Below are 13,054 nucleotides of genomic sequence, written 5' to 3' on the forward strand. Positions count from 1 at the left end.
AAAGTAACTTTTTCCATTACAGATGGGGTTTGAACATTACTTTTGCAGTTCAGATGCTGTGGTGTTTGTGAAGACACAGCTGGTTGTGTGGTTTAACCCTTTTCTGAAATGCTAATTATTTTATTAATATTTATTTGCTCTGTTGGTGATTGCTGCAAAAAAAATTTGCAATGATCATTTGCTTATGGAAAATGCTTAAACGCATGAAACATTCTATGAATCACATTAACTCTTGCCCAGCCAGAGGCAATGGTACATGTTTGTACCAGGTTTTACACAATCTAATGGTAACAAGGTGCTCTAGGAAATGTCCAGCTCTGTCTTGCAGGCCCACCTGAAGATAACTCTCTTCATTTAGGCTGATGGGCTTTGTTAATTTATGCTATTTGTATCTTGTGCATACTTTTTAAAAAATAACAAGAAGACAGCAACCAGAGGATTTTGGGGGTTCTCTTCCCTCTCCCAGTGGGCATGGCAAACATGTTGGCTCCCAGGCTTCCATGCTCCAAGCCAACATGTTGGCTTTGGAACTTCCATGCTCCAAAGGGCAGCACGATGGCAGATCTCTGGTGGGCTCTGAGAGGGTCAGCTCCAGCCCCCAGCATGCAGATACACAGGAGGAGCCCAAGGGCACAGACAAGTAAGAAGCTCAATGAAATGGCTAATCCATCATCATCCAAGCTCCTGCTGGCTGTTCAGCAGGGTGCCAGCACACACTGACCATTTCTGCTTGGACTCAGAGCCCACAGCCAGTGGTCAATTCATTTTTATGCAGTCCTCCTTCTTTTCACCGCAACACTGCTGGACAACCCTTACAATGAAAAAATTCTCTACTGCTTCTCCAAATGCAAGGGCAGAGTTTGGCATTAAACCTCCAAGAGATTAAATTTGTAAGCAGACACCTCATTGTGCTCTTGTGGTCACTGTCTGGTTTTTGCGAATTTTGTCCCTGAAAAGTGCAACCTCCCTTGTGCAAACAACTGGAAGAAGGAGGAACATAATAAAAATAGCTGAAAGACCCCCTGCCTTGGGGGTAACTCCATCCTCCTCTGGGTACAGACCACCAGCTGCTGCCGCATGGCTGTCAAGTGCCAGGCCCAATGGGGCAGCTCACCCTTCCCTTCCCTTTGGGAACACCAACACGACACAGATCCTGCCAGGCACCTCCTGCTTCAGGGCACTGGGCCAGGGGAGGCTGGTTGTTGGCACAGAGCAGCCCCTGAGCCCACTTCCCCAAGGCCAGCCTTCCACATCCGTGTTTCTAGTATTTCCTAAGCCTCAGGAGTCCAGGAAATCCCAATCACTAACCAATCTCTCATTATCTTAAAACCAAAAATCCTGTTAATGGCTTTACCTCATACTCTGCAGCTCTGGAAACTTGCCCAGCTCCTTCTTGAGTTACTTACTTCAGCTGATGATCTTGGCAGGTTTTTCCCCCAGATCTTGGCTACTGTTCCTTGGTGAAACTGTGCCTAACCCTCTTGTTTTGTGGTTGTCTGTCCTCAGGCTTGACTCCACGGGACATTCATTCCTGCAGCCGTTCACAGACTAAAGCTGAGCAGGCAATTAATCAGGGCAGCGCTTGGAGGCTCCCAGGCACCTAAAATCAATTAACCACTTCACCATGGGTTCATTAGTTAAGAAAATGTTTCCATGCATACACATGTGATAAAATCACTGTGAGTGGTTAAACCTGCTTTCCATTGCCTAATTTAAAAACTGAGCTTTAATGCAGTGGTTCTCCCGTGGCAAGGCTGAAAGGTGCAGCCCTTGCTCCTGTGACTCCTTTAATAAAGTTTAATAAAGTTCCCATTTACAAGCACCTCTTGTACCATTATCTGGCATGAGGTGCATGAGACAAAACCCTTCAGAGCCAGCACCTTTATTAAGAACGTTGTTAGGGTTTCACTTGGGGCTCTTTTGAAGGTCAGTGGGATTTAATGACCCTCCTTGCTTTCAACACTGAAAGCTGAGCAGGGGCTGTGCAAAGCTGAGGCCCAGCCATGGACAACTGGGGGAAGAAAATAGCTCCAAGTGTCAAGGCGAGACACCATCCATCCAGGAATCAGACAGGGGTGTAGGATGGGGTCTAAATTCCCCAAAGACATGCATTTGCACCAGACTAAACATAGTGGGCTCCTACAGCTGTCTTGTGTGTTTGGGCTCAGTTCAACCATCTCTTATTAGGTGACACCTTTGGGGAGCTGTGTCTAGTCAAAGTACCCCATGATTCCCCCTTGGAGTGTATCCATGGAGAGGTTTCAGCCAGTTTCAGGACTAACCCCATCAGTGCCTGCTGCTTCCTCAGCTGCATTTTAAGCCCAACTGCTCAAACAGAGCACTGCAATGCTGTTTTCAGGAGTCATGGACAGCCCAGGGGGTGCTCATGTCAGCTGCCACCATTCCCACTGCAAAACCCACTGGCCCTGGTGACAAGAACATTAGAGACTGAGCTGTATCTCCTACCAAAAAGAACTGGGATTTCTTTATTCTTCCTAAGACAAAACAGAAACAATTATCTCTGATAATCTGAGCAAATTTTGCTTGCAGACTGGTTCTTTACCCTTCCAAGTGTATCTACAGAAGATCATTGCCCCATTGAGCCAGGTGGGTTGAAGGACTCAGAATTCTCTTGGCCACCACTCCCAGGCAGCCACTGTCCCTTCTTTGTCCTGGGTTAGCAGCACAAGCAAATCTGGGAGTCGTGCTCGGCGCACGCCAGCTGCTGCATAATGACGCACGGACAAAGGCAAGCCATGTTCCCAGGGCTGGCATCTCCAGCAGAACAGTCTCCTCTTTGTGGCTTCAAAGGGCCCAGCACTATTTACAGCACTTCAGTTTCTGTTCTTCAGCAGTTTCATGTTCTTTGGAAAACAACTTTCTAATTTTGTAATGCTGCACATAAAGCACAGACGGGATGGATTTATCAGCTGCTGCTGCGTGCAAAAAAATAATAATTTTACCACCAAGTCTTCCTTCACCAGACTCTTTCCACCCCTTCCCCAATACTCTCTCCCACTAAGAGCTTTTTCAGCCTCTGTCTTTGCAGGTGGACAAGTACCTCACCTCTGGCAAAGCACTTCATCGAGGCAGTGGTAACACTGCAAAGGAATGGCAGGACTCAGAAAGTCATTTTACATTTCTGAGTTGGAAAAAGCTGTGAAGCCTCATTAGCAGATTATTAGATCTGGGAGCTTCTGACCTTCTGGGAAGCTTGTGGGAGGCACTGGTTTGTATTTATGGTGAATGCAAGAAGGGGCTGCGTGTGATTTGCAGCATAGAACCCCAGAACATTTTGGGTAGAAGACACCGACCCCCTGCCATGTGCAGGGACAAGATGCTAAAAGCCCCACCCAACCTGGCTTCAAACACTGTCAGGAATGGGGCATTCGGAGCTTCTCTGGGCAACCTGTATCAGTGCCTCACCACCCTCATAGTGAAGACTTTCTTCCTGTTATCTGATCTAAATCATGAATCCAAATTTAGCGTCTCATGATTGGTGAATATTTGAGGGGAAGGTGAGAATTAGGTCATAACACTGTGGAAGAGCTACAAAGGGGCTACAAAATAGCTGGAAATATCTGTATGATTGCCATTGCTTACCATGGACCTACATACCTGTCACAACATCTGCTTGAGAAGCCTAAAGTGAAATCAAAGACTTATTTGAGGTTCAGAATTACTTACTGTCCAGTTCCTTAAATGTCATGCTAAAAGAGAGCAAACTGAGAAGTTCCTACAGCATTTCAGAAAGAAACTTGTCTAGATAGTGAACACCAACAAAGACAGAACACCTGGCAAAGTCAGAGCCACCATGCTTAAGTTGGTTATATCTGAAGAAACACTTTTCTTTGTCCACTTCTGAGCTCAAACTTATTTATTTTGGAGCACTCACTTTTTATTCAGAGTTCTGCTTTGAGATCACATTCGGTGAAATCTCCCCCTTCTTTTAAAGTGAAGCTTCCAGCACTTCTGATTTCAGAAAAAGTTTTAAAATATGATACAAGCAAAGGATTAAAATGCTGTAATACTTTCTTATGTCTGCCCTGAAATCAGGTTTGAGACAGTTTGGAGTCTCCTTGATGTGTTTTGAATACTTGTCATAGCTTTAGCTTTAGCTTCCTAAAATGTTCTTGTCTCAGCAAGGCAGACAAAATCGTGGATGACTGTTTGACCTGAGCAGATCAGATACACCGTCCTGAAAGAGAACATGACTTCTGGCTCGGTGTGAGTGTCCTCAGCAGTTTGCTATTTGACCTTTCTCAACAAACAGCACTTCAGCAGCAGGACTGGGAGCTACTCCCTGGGCAATCCTTTGAGCCACTCTGTCACTGTTAAATATTTAAATGTCCTTTTAAATTGCTCTCCAGATTTCATAATATTCACCATCAAGTGTTTGCACCTTCTTCGCTGGGCACATCCTCAAAGGTTCCTGGTTGCATGAGTCTCCTTACCATGGAGGGGCAAGCCTTCGACCAACAGCTTCTAAGGTTTTCAAAACTTTGCTAAATCAGTACAAACTGGTTCTGGCTGGAACATTTTCTAGCTGGGCTGCTGGAGGGTCTGAAGAGCTTTTTTTCCTCCCTTTGTGGTGCATTGAAACCTGAGGCAGATGATGAGGGGGCTGGAGAAGGTACTAGAGCATTTCTGGTCACAAAGGGAGATGAGAAGCTTGGGCCCAAATCTGCAGGCAGCCTCCTGCTTCCAAGTCCAGAACATCATTTATATTGGATTCAGAGGTTTTAAGACAATGTCAGCTTTCACCAGAGGTGATTTGGGATCCTGGGGTAAAAGAACAAGCATCTGGTGTCCAAGGTTAACATGGTATTCAGGCAGCAGCACAGGTCCTTGGAGAGTGAGCATCAGAAGATAAAAATGAGGGGACACAGCATGGAAAGCTCAGTAAAGGCAGCAAGGTATGCCATAAATTATAATCAGATCGACTATCTAGAAAAATATCATTAAATGAGATGCAATTACTTAAAGCAAACAACCATGCAGAAGCAAGGATAGAAAATAAGCTGCAGTTTTAGATCTCCTCTATATTGTGCATTGGAGATGACCAGGTGGAGTCAGCTGGAGTCTCCTTGGAATCCTTTCCATGCACTGGAAAGATTTTACGATCAGTTGCTGCCAATATTCAGTCACAGAGACAGGTCTCCACCTCAGACCTTGGATACAGACCCGTGTCTCTGACCAGCCAGACTGAGAGACTCAGGGCTTGGAGCAGAACACTGGAGGGATCTCTGAGGTGTATGATAAGCACAGAAAATCTGAGTAAATGCCTGTGACAGTCCCTTTTAATGCCTGACATGAGAACTCAATACTCAAAATGGAGAACTTGGATGTGGCCTGCAGGGATCTGAGCAACTTGACCCACAGACACTGAATGGGAGAAGAACTTGGCCCAGGATACACAAATCCACTTCTCAAAGTCAGCCTATGTTGGAAAGAAAGAAAGAAACCCAAAAAAGGCACCAAAGGCAATCACAGCTGTGGACTGCACCAAAGAGGGTGGAGGCAAACCTCCAGTGAATCACAGTCTTCTGGAAGAGTGATGCATGCTTACAAGGAATCTTTATTTTGGGCAAAGTCAGTCACTCCTGAGTCATTGCAAAGCAACACCACTCAGATGATCAGGGAGAGAGAAATATCCACATTGCCCTTCCCGAGCAGAGCAGGTGTCAAATGCCATGCAGGGGAGTGACAATGTCCATCTGCAGCCCTGGTCCCTTTCAGAGAGCCCTTCTGTGCAACACCCTTCTTCCTCTCTGAATCCTAAAACCCAAAAGTGGGCGGGAGAGAGGCCTGGAGCTCAAAGGGGATCAGTTCATCTCCCCATAAGGGATGTGGCTGCCCCCTGAGTGAGTCAGGGGCTGGGAGGGCACCCAGGTTTTCCCACCCCGGCTCCTGTGCAGCTGCCAAGGCCAATCCCTCCAGCCGCAGAGGAGCCTGCCAGCCCCTGGGAGCAGGGGGAACTCTTTCCCTGGGAGAGGGGGTGCTGGGAGCAGCGAGGGGGAGCATGGGAGGCAGGAGAGGAGAAAAGGAATTGAGGGCAGAGAGGATGCCTCCAAAGAAAGCCAGAAAGCACCTACACAGAGTATATAAATAAACACTTTCCTGTCCCTAATTTTGACACATGTGGAAAAAAGACCTTTTTTGCTGGGCATGCTGGTGGATCTGGGGGTGGATCTCAGCAGCTGCAAGAGGAACAGGCACTCCTCAGTGACTCCCTTCCTGTCAGGATGGAGGCAAGGAGAGACCTGCAGACATCCACCCACTGCTGCTTCCCTCAGCTCCTACACACCAACAGCCAAAAAGCCCCAGGTACTGGGTCACTTCAGCATCCCCAAGAACAAGGCAGCAGTCCTGCCCACACACACCTCAAAACTCTATTTCCTTTCACTGGAACAACTTCTGCCCCTCAAGGCTGGAAGCCTAACAAAAAGCCACAAATAGGATTTACTGTTTCAGTGTGTTTTCCAAAGAGAGAACACCTGTGTGCCCGTGGGTGGAAAAACCATCCGCCCAAGCTTGGGCACCAGGAGAAGGACCCACGTCAAGCCCATTGTTTCAGGCCAATGTCATTCTCCTAGAACTGGTAGGGACTTGGTTAATGTGGCTTGCGGAGGTGGAGAGGCTCTCACCCGGGTCAGGCTCAGGAGCTCAGTGTGTTTGGAGCAGGCAGTAGGGCTGAGCATGAGGCTGGCAGTGAGTCAGGCAACTCCTCATCGCGCCGCTGAGGTTTTGCAGGACGGAGTCAGCAACTTTCTCAGCTCCAGTTAAAGCACAGGGTGAGCTGAACATGAAAAATGGCCTGAGGCCAAGCCTCTAAAAGCTGAGAATACATAATTTGATGCTAAAGTAGGTCTTGATTTCTATTGAGCTGGCTCTCTGTGCACATTCCTGCATGGGCTGCCTCACATTGCATCAGGCAGGAGCGTCACTCTGCCACTTGTTCACTGCTTGCACAGAAGCTTGGCTCTGCAGCAGTGACCCAACAAGCCAGGTAGATCCAAACTTGCCACACAGAGACTTGTGTCAGTGTTTGGGTGTTGTTTGGGCAAGCTTCTATTAAAAGCAAGTTATTTTCCCCAAAGCTTTGGCAAGGAAGTAAATATGCTAAAAGGGCCAAGACACACATGGCCTGTCCATCAGCTTCCTCCCTCTGGATGAATGACTTTAGCACTATAATCCATCCATCTGGCACGTCTGAAAAGGGTTCAGGATCCATTTCTGCCAGCCCTCCTTTGATGGCTCCAAATGAGGATACCCAAGCCAGAGGGCACAAGGCTTTTAGAGGGGTTTCATTCTACCAGTCCTGCCATCTCCTGAACCTCCCTTCACCTGCTAGGTGGAGGAGGAATGGTTCACTTCAGATAGTAGAATTGGGAGTCAACCTTCCTTTAAGCCAACAAGCTAACCCCCAAAAGGACTGGAAGCTGTACCAAACAATTTCAGCAGAACTTAGAAACCATTGCTGATACTTACTTGTGTCTGCAGAGAACTTGACACAGCAGAGGGTCACTGTAGGGCCCCAAGACAACAGTGGTTTTGCTCCCTTTGGGGAAAACCCAGCATCTTGGGGTCTTTTCTTCACACAGCCAAGGTGACAGAGGCCAGCCCTCATGGGGCAGCAGAGAAACACTGACCTGGTTAACACTTACACATGCACATGCCACATTAACATATACTTTTTTTTCTATTTCTCATCTGTTTTCATGAAATTAGATGGAGGCATCACATAGGCTCTGCTTATAGGCTAACAGATCACTCACCACATAAACTGGGGCTGTCTGGAAATCTTACATATTTTGTTCCATTAGGAACAAGAGACTGTTGTAATTCTGGCACTGAGATGAGCTGAGGGCATCAGTTTCCATGCAAATCCCTATGATATCAGTCTGATTATGAGGGAAAATAAAAGTTCAAAACCACAGGAACTGGAGAAGAGCCAGATAATAGGGAAATGAGAGGCTGAGCCCTTAACTGAGCAGAGTTGAGAGAAGTCACTTTTCCTGCCTTCTCCTTTTAGCATGGTCAGTTTGCAGCCACACATCACTACCATGTAGTAGTGCTCCTTCTTGATAAAAAATCTGCATTTGCAAGGCTGGCAGGTTTGTCATCCTGCCCTTTGGTTCTCACAAAAGCCAGGAAAATTCATCTATCTTGAAGGTATTTCTAACTTTCAAAAGATACAACAGAACTGGTCTGGCTTTAAGAAATGGTCTGTAAATTGTAGGGGAAACATCTGAAATTATATCAGTGATTTAACAGACACCTACTGAAAATGCATTTTTATGTACAGATATAAAGCAAATCATTACAGCCCAGCATCCTCAAAATCCTACCTTCCTTTTCCCTGCTTCTGCAACTTCAGCTCTGCTACCAAATTCTTCTTTAAGGACCAATGCCACCCTACTGCAGGCCAGGCTTTTCTGTGCATGCATATCTGGGCACATCAAACCCCCAAAGGAGGGGCTTTCCTCGAGGAAGTGGCTCAGTTCAGAGTCTGTTTCCCATTTTGAACATCATCATCATCACCACACCAACTGCTCACCCCTGGATGGAAAGAGAAAAGAGGACAGAGAAATAAGAGCTGCCTGGAAATTTTTCCATCAAAGTCTAGACACGTCATTATGGGGAAATAGTCTGCAACAGAGGTGCTCTGAAAGTGAAAATTCCTGAATAAAAAAAGTAGCTCAGAGAAGGTTTCCAGAAACGTTTGGGTGATTTTATTCCCCCTTCCTCTCATTTCATGAGGTGCTAATGATGGCATGTCACAGGATAGCACAGAAGCTCAACTTTCTTACTGTATTTTGAATATCAGCCAATAAACAGAACCAATTTAAATCACCTTTTTTTTACCATCAGGCTGTTGTTACATGGGAGCCAAGATATATTTCAAAACAATGGTGTTATTCAAAATACATAGGGAAGTCTGCCTCATTGGTTTGGTAATGTAAAATTTATTTTTAGTCAAAAAGAAGTCAGTTTTTTGAAAGGTCACTGGAAAAGCACAATTGGCAGATCCTGAATGGCTCCTTCTTATTTAACCACTCTGTCATGAGGACTAGGGAAGAGTGGCAGATTGTCCAGCCACCACCATGAGAAATGCTGGTTTTAGTCCTAAACTTGAGTCCATAGACTCATGTGAGCCTTTGTGGATGGGTCCCATTAAAGAAACACTAAAACAGACCTGACATTTTAAATATTTAAATGTTTTTCAATCCAGATTGCCCATTGTTGGGATGCTTGTTCCCTTCCCCTCCACCCATATAGGGGTAACTAAAGTAACACATACACCAGGGCCCATCCTCTGGAGTTGAACCATTTAATCACTAAGACAATTTAAAAAAAAACCAAAAACAAACAAAAAAAAAAAAAAAAAAAAAAACAAAAAAAAAAAAAAAACCACCCAACAACAGCAGATGTCAGATTCCACAGTTGGCCATGGAGAAGGGATGTGATGAGGGAGCTGCTGCTGCCCCTCGGTGCACAATGAGGCACTGACGGTGCTGGGGAAAGTCAGAGTCCATGAAACAGTCTAAATGTTGCTTATACACTTTTCCTGTGGCCCCACAAGTCAGGGGGATGGGGCCAGCTGGGATGCAGAAGGTTTAAAACCTGTGGAGATGAGCAGGCTTTTCTCATTTAGCTCAGCTCTGGCTCTGCCTGCTTTCTGCCTCTGAGGGTACAGGCAAGGGGCTCACATCTCCCACAGCTCTTTCCCAGAAAAGACCATGTGAGTTTTGAGCCACAATTTATGATGAAGGAGGGAAAGAAATCTGCAACCTCTAACTGTGTCTCTGTTCTTTCCTTTTGTCTTTCTGTGGATGGAGCAGCTGTCAGACAGCCTGCAATGCCCATCTTTGGGTCTGATTTGGGGAGGCTGCTCTGTAAGAAGGGGTTTTGTTAGGTATAAAGAGATGTAGAGGGAAGAGAACAGTTCATGGGAAGTGTTTTGCGTTAAGAGGTATCTTCCCAGCTGGTGGAGGTGCATTTCAGTAATGCATTTCATCAGGGACCGTGTGTTTCTTTATACCTTCATGGTCGGTGGAAGTATAAAAACACACATGGTGCCTGATGAAAGCATTACTGAAAACACTAAACAAGGATACTAATGGATTTCAGACAAGTTTCTCAATACTCTTTAACTTTACTCTGCAGTCATCTGGGCTGGAGTTACCTGGTAGCAACCTCGGGAAAAACCCACCAAGTTGGTTCTCTTAATTTCATTCAGCAAGAGCTCAGGAATGTCAGACACTCTTGCAATGGCAAGACATTTCCTACAAGATTATTTAAGTATGAAGTGCTGTGAGCAAGAAGCCCTGGTCCTAAACTCAGCATTAATGCAGTCTTTGGATCCCTGATGGACACAGCCAGCCTCCTCTGGCCAAGCACCAAACTTTCACCTCTGCCTCCAAACTGGGGCTGCTGCATGCTGGAGAGATCTGCCCTGAGCTTTATAGTGGAATTTATTTATTGGAGCATGCCAAAGTGCTTTGAGGCAGCTGATGTGTGGCTGCTAATGTGCAGTAACTACTGTTGGATTAGCAGCACATTGTACCAGCTGTCAACAAAATAAATTATCTGGGGTGCTATTTGGAGACTGAGAGCTGAGCTGTTCTGTTTGGCCTCTGAGAAAAACATGTATTTTGTTTCACATCGTAAACTCTACACATAAACAAACATAAATGTTCATAAATCAGTTTTCCAAGAGCATAAAACTACTAAACTATACACAGCCTGGAGAACCAGTCTGTGGAGACAGATTACCAGCATCAGAGCTTAATATTGCACGAGAGTCCATTGAACTCACAGCTTGAAAGCACAAAATATTTGTGGGTATGAGCTCTTAGCACCACCCTGGTGCCAAATCCCATGGGGGAAAGAGCAACAAGTCCCATTCACCCTCGTGAATCACTCTGCTTCCCAGAGAGATGGAATGAACCCGGGGACAGCACAACCATTCACTCAATTTTAACCAGGCTACTAGGCTGAATGTCTCCTGAGATGTTCTAAACAGTGTTCAGAAACTCCTACTTGTGTTGCACAAGAAAGCTGACACACCCCAAATTTATGGATTTTTCTGGAGCTCTGAGGGAGCCCAGGACACACTGACACAGAGCTAAGTCCCAGCCCACCTGCAAATTTCACTGCGGGCTTCAGTGGCCAGATCCATTCAGTCCTCAGCCACTGAGCCACACACTATGGACAGTTAACCTAGAAACTGTCTGCAGCTTGGCATCCTGCTTAAAAAAAAAAAAAAAAACCAAAAAACCAAAAAAAACCCAAAAAACCAACCAAACAAAAAAACCCCAACAACTACCAAGGCTCCAGCTCTCCTGCTACAGCAGAAGGGCTGGCCTGACTGAGCATGGATGGGCATGTGGGGACTAGGGCTGGGCTGCAGACAGGGAGTGCTGGTGGGGAGCAGCAAAAGACAATAGAGTGGGCTCTGAGAGTTCATGTGGAAACCCAGGGCATTGGGAATATTTCTCTGTCTGCTCTGGGGTGCCCTGACCCCCAGGGGAGCGCTGACTTTAACCCTCATTCATGGAGAAAGTTTCCTAGACTTCAAGATAGACTGGAATCCACAAATGTGTGAAATAGATTATAGAGAGTAGTGTGGGTGTATCACTTGGTGAGAAATTTAGGTTTTGGGATTTTTAGTATGTTGTGGATGGAAGCAAGATGGAGGGCACAGGGGGTCACCCTGGGTTTCTTCTTCATGGGTTTGGGTGGCATTTTGCAATTGGGCAGAAAAGTCCACATTGCAGCTCTTTGGGATCAGTTATTGGGTTAAAAGGGAAAATAATCTAGGTGTCAGTTCTTAATTGGATAGTTCTTAAAGGACCTTGGAACAAGAGACTGTTGGCCATTTTGTGCCTTCTAATGGAAAGGTGCCGAACTCACAGTTGTGAGAGTTTTCTGATAAGAAATAATAAACACCTGAGTCACAACACAAACTACTGTCTCAAGTGCCTTCAATCCAGACCCAGAAAAACCGCAGACTGGGACCCCTACAGGTGCAGACAGCCAAAGGGCACAGGCCTGGCTCAGCACTGTGACACCCAAGCACCATCCCTGGGCTCCCCGTGGTTTCCTTGCTCCTGCCCAAGGAGGAGGCTGGAGCTTCCCAGGCCTAGCACGGTGGGACTGGGCAGCAGTGGTGAGGATGAGGAGTGCACAGCTCCTCAGCTGGCTCTGGCGGCTCTGCTCAGAGCCCTGGGCTCCTGTGGCTCATCCTGTGGCATGCCACGTGGGCTGTGGTCCCAGCAGCTCCCGGCCGTGCCCTGCCCCAGTCCCAGGGCTGAAGGAAGCTGCTGTGCTTGCACAGTGTGATGCAGAGCCCCAAGCACAGGAACCTGCCCAGCTGGGTGTTTCTGCCTCTGCTCTTCCAGCCCCACCAGCTGTTACACTTCAGGCTATTTGTAGGCAGGTTTATTTTGACACCTACACTTTTCTTTAGTCAGTGGATTAAGAAGCCCAAGTGACAAACCTGCTTAACTGGAGTAGTTTACAATATTTGCTGTAGCAAAGGACCATCATTAGGGGATAATTCAGCCTCCCTCTCCTTTCTGTAATGGCTATTGAAGGAACCAAGGGCAACATCCTAACCTCAGTGGTTTACATAAGTGCTTAATGCAGGCTAAATTGGTCCTGACCTGATTTGATAGAGTAGCAAGGTTTTTTTTTTTAATGTGAAGACTACACATGTACCATAATATATTAATTGTTTTGAGGTTTTTTTTAAGACAAGGGCAACAGTTGTAATTAAAACAAATTATCTGAAATACATTATCAACAGAACCAAAGGATGGCAATCAGTGTTAAGCCATCAGCTATGGAGAAGGCAACTTTCACCTCCAGTCTGAAGCCTATTTAAGCATCTTCAGGCCTCCCAGAGAAGACAGTGAGCTCTGATGCCTTGGAAGAATGGAGGCACAGGCCTCTAGTCTGCAGCTTTTAAAAGCTAAACTAATAAATATTTTAGCTTTCCATACCTAGGTGTGAAAGAGCAAAAGCAACCAAAGCACTGGGGTGCCTT

The sequence above is a fragment of the Ammospiza nelsoni genome, chromosome 2, assembly GCF_027579445.1.
Source record: "Ammospiza nelsoni isolate bAmmNel1 chromosome 2, bAmmNel1.pri, whole genome shotgun sequence".
NCBI classification, from domain to species: domain Eukaryota; kingdom Metazoa; phylum Chordata; class Aves; order Passeriformes; family Passerellidae; genus Ammospiza; species Ammospiza nelsoni.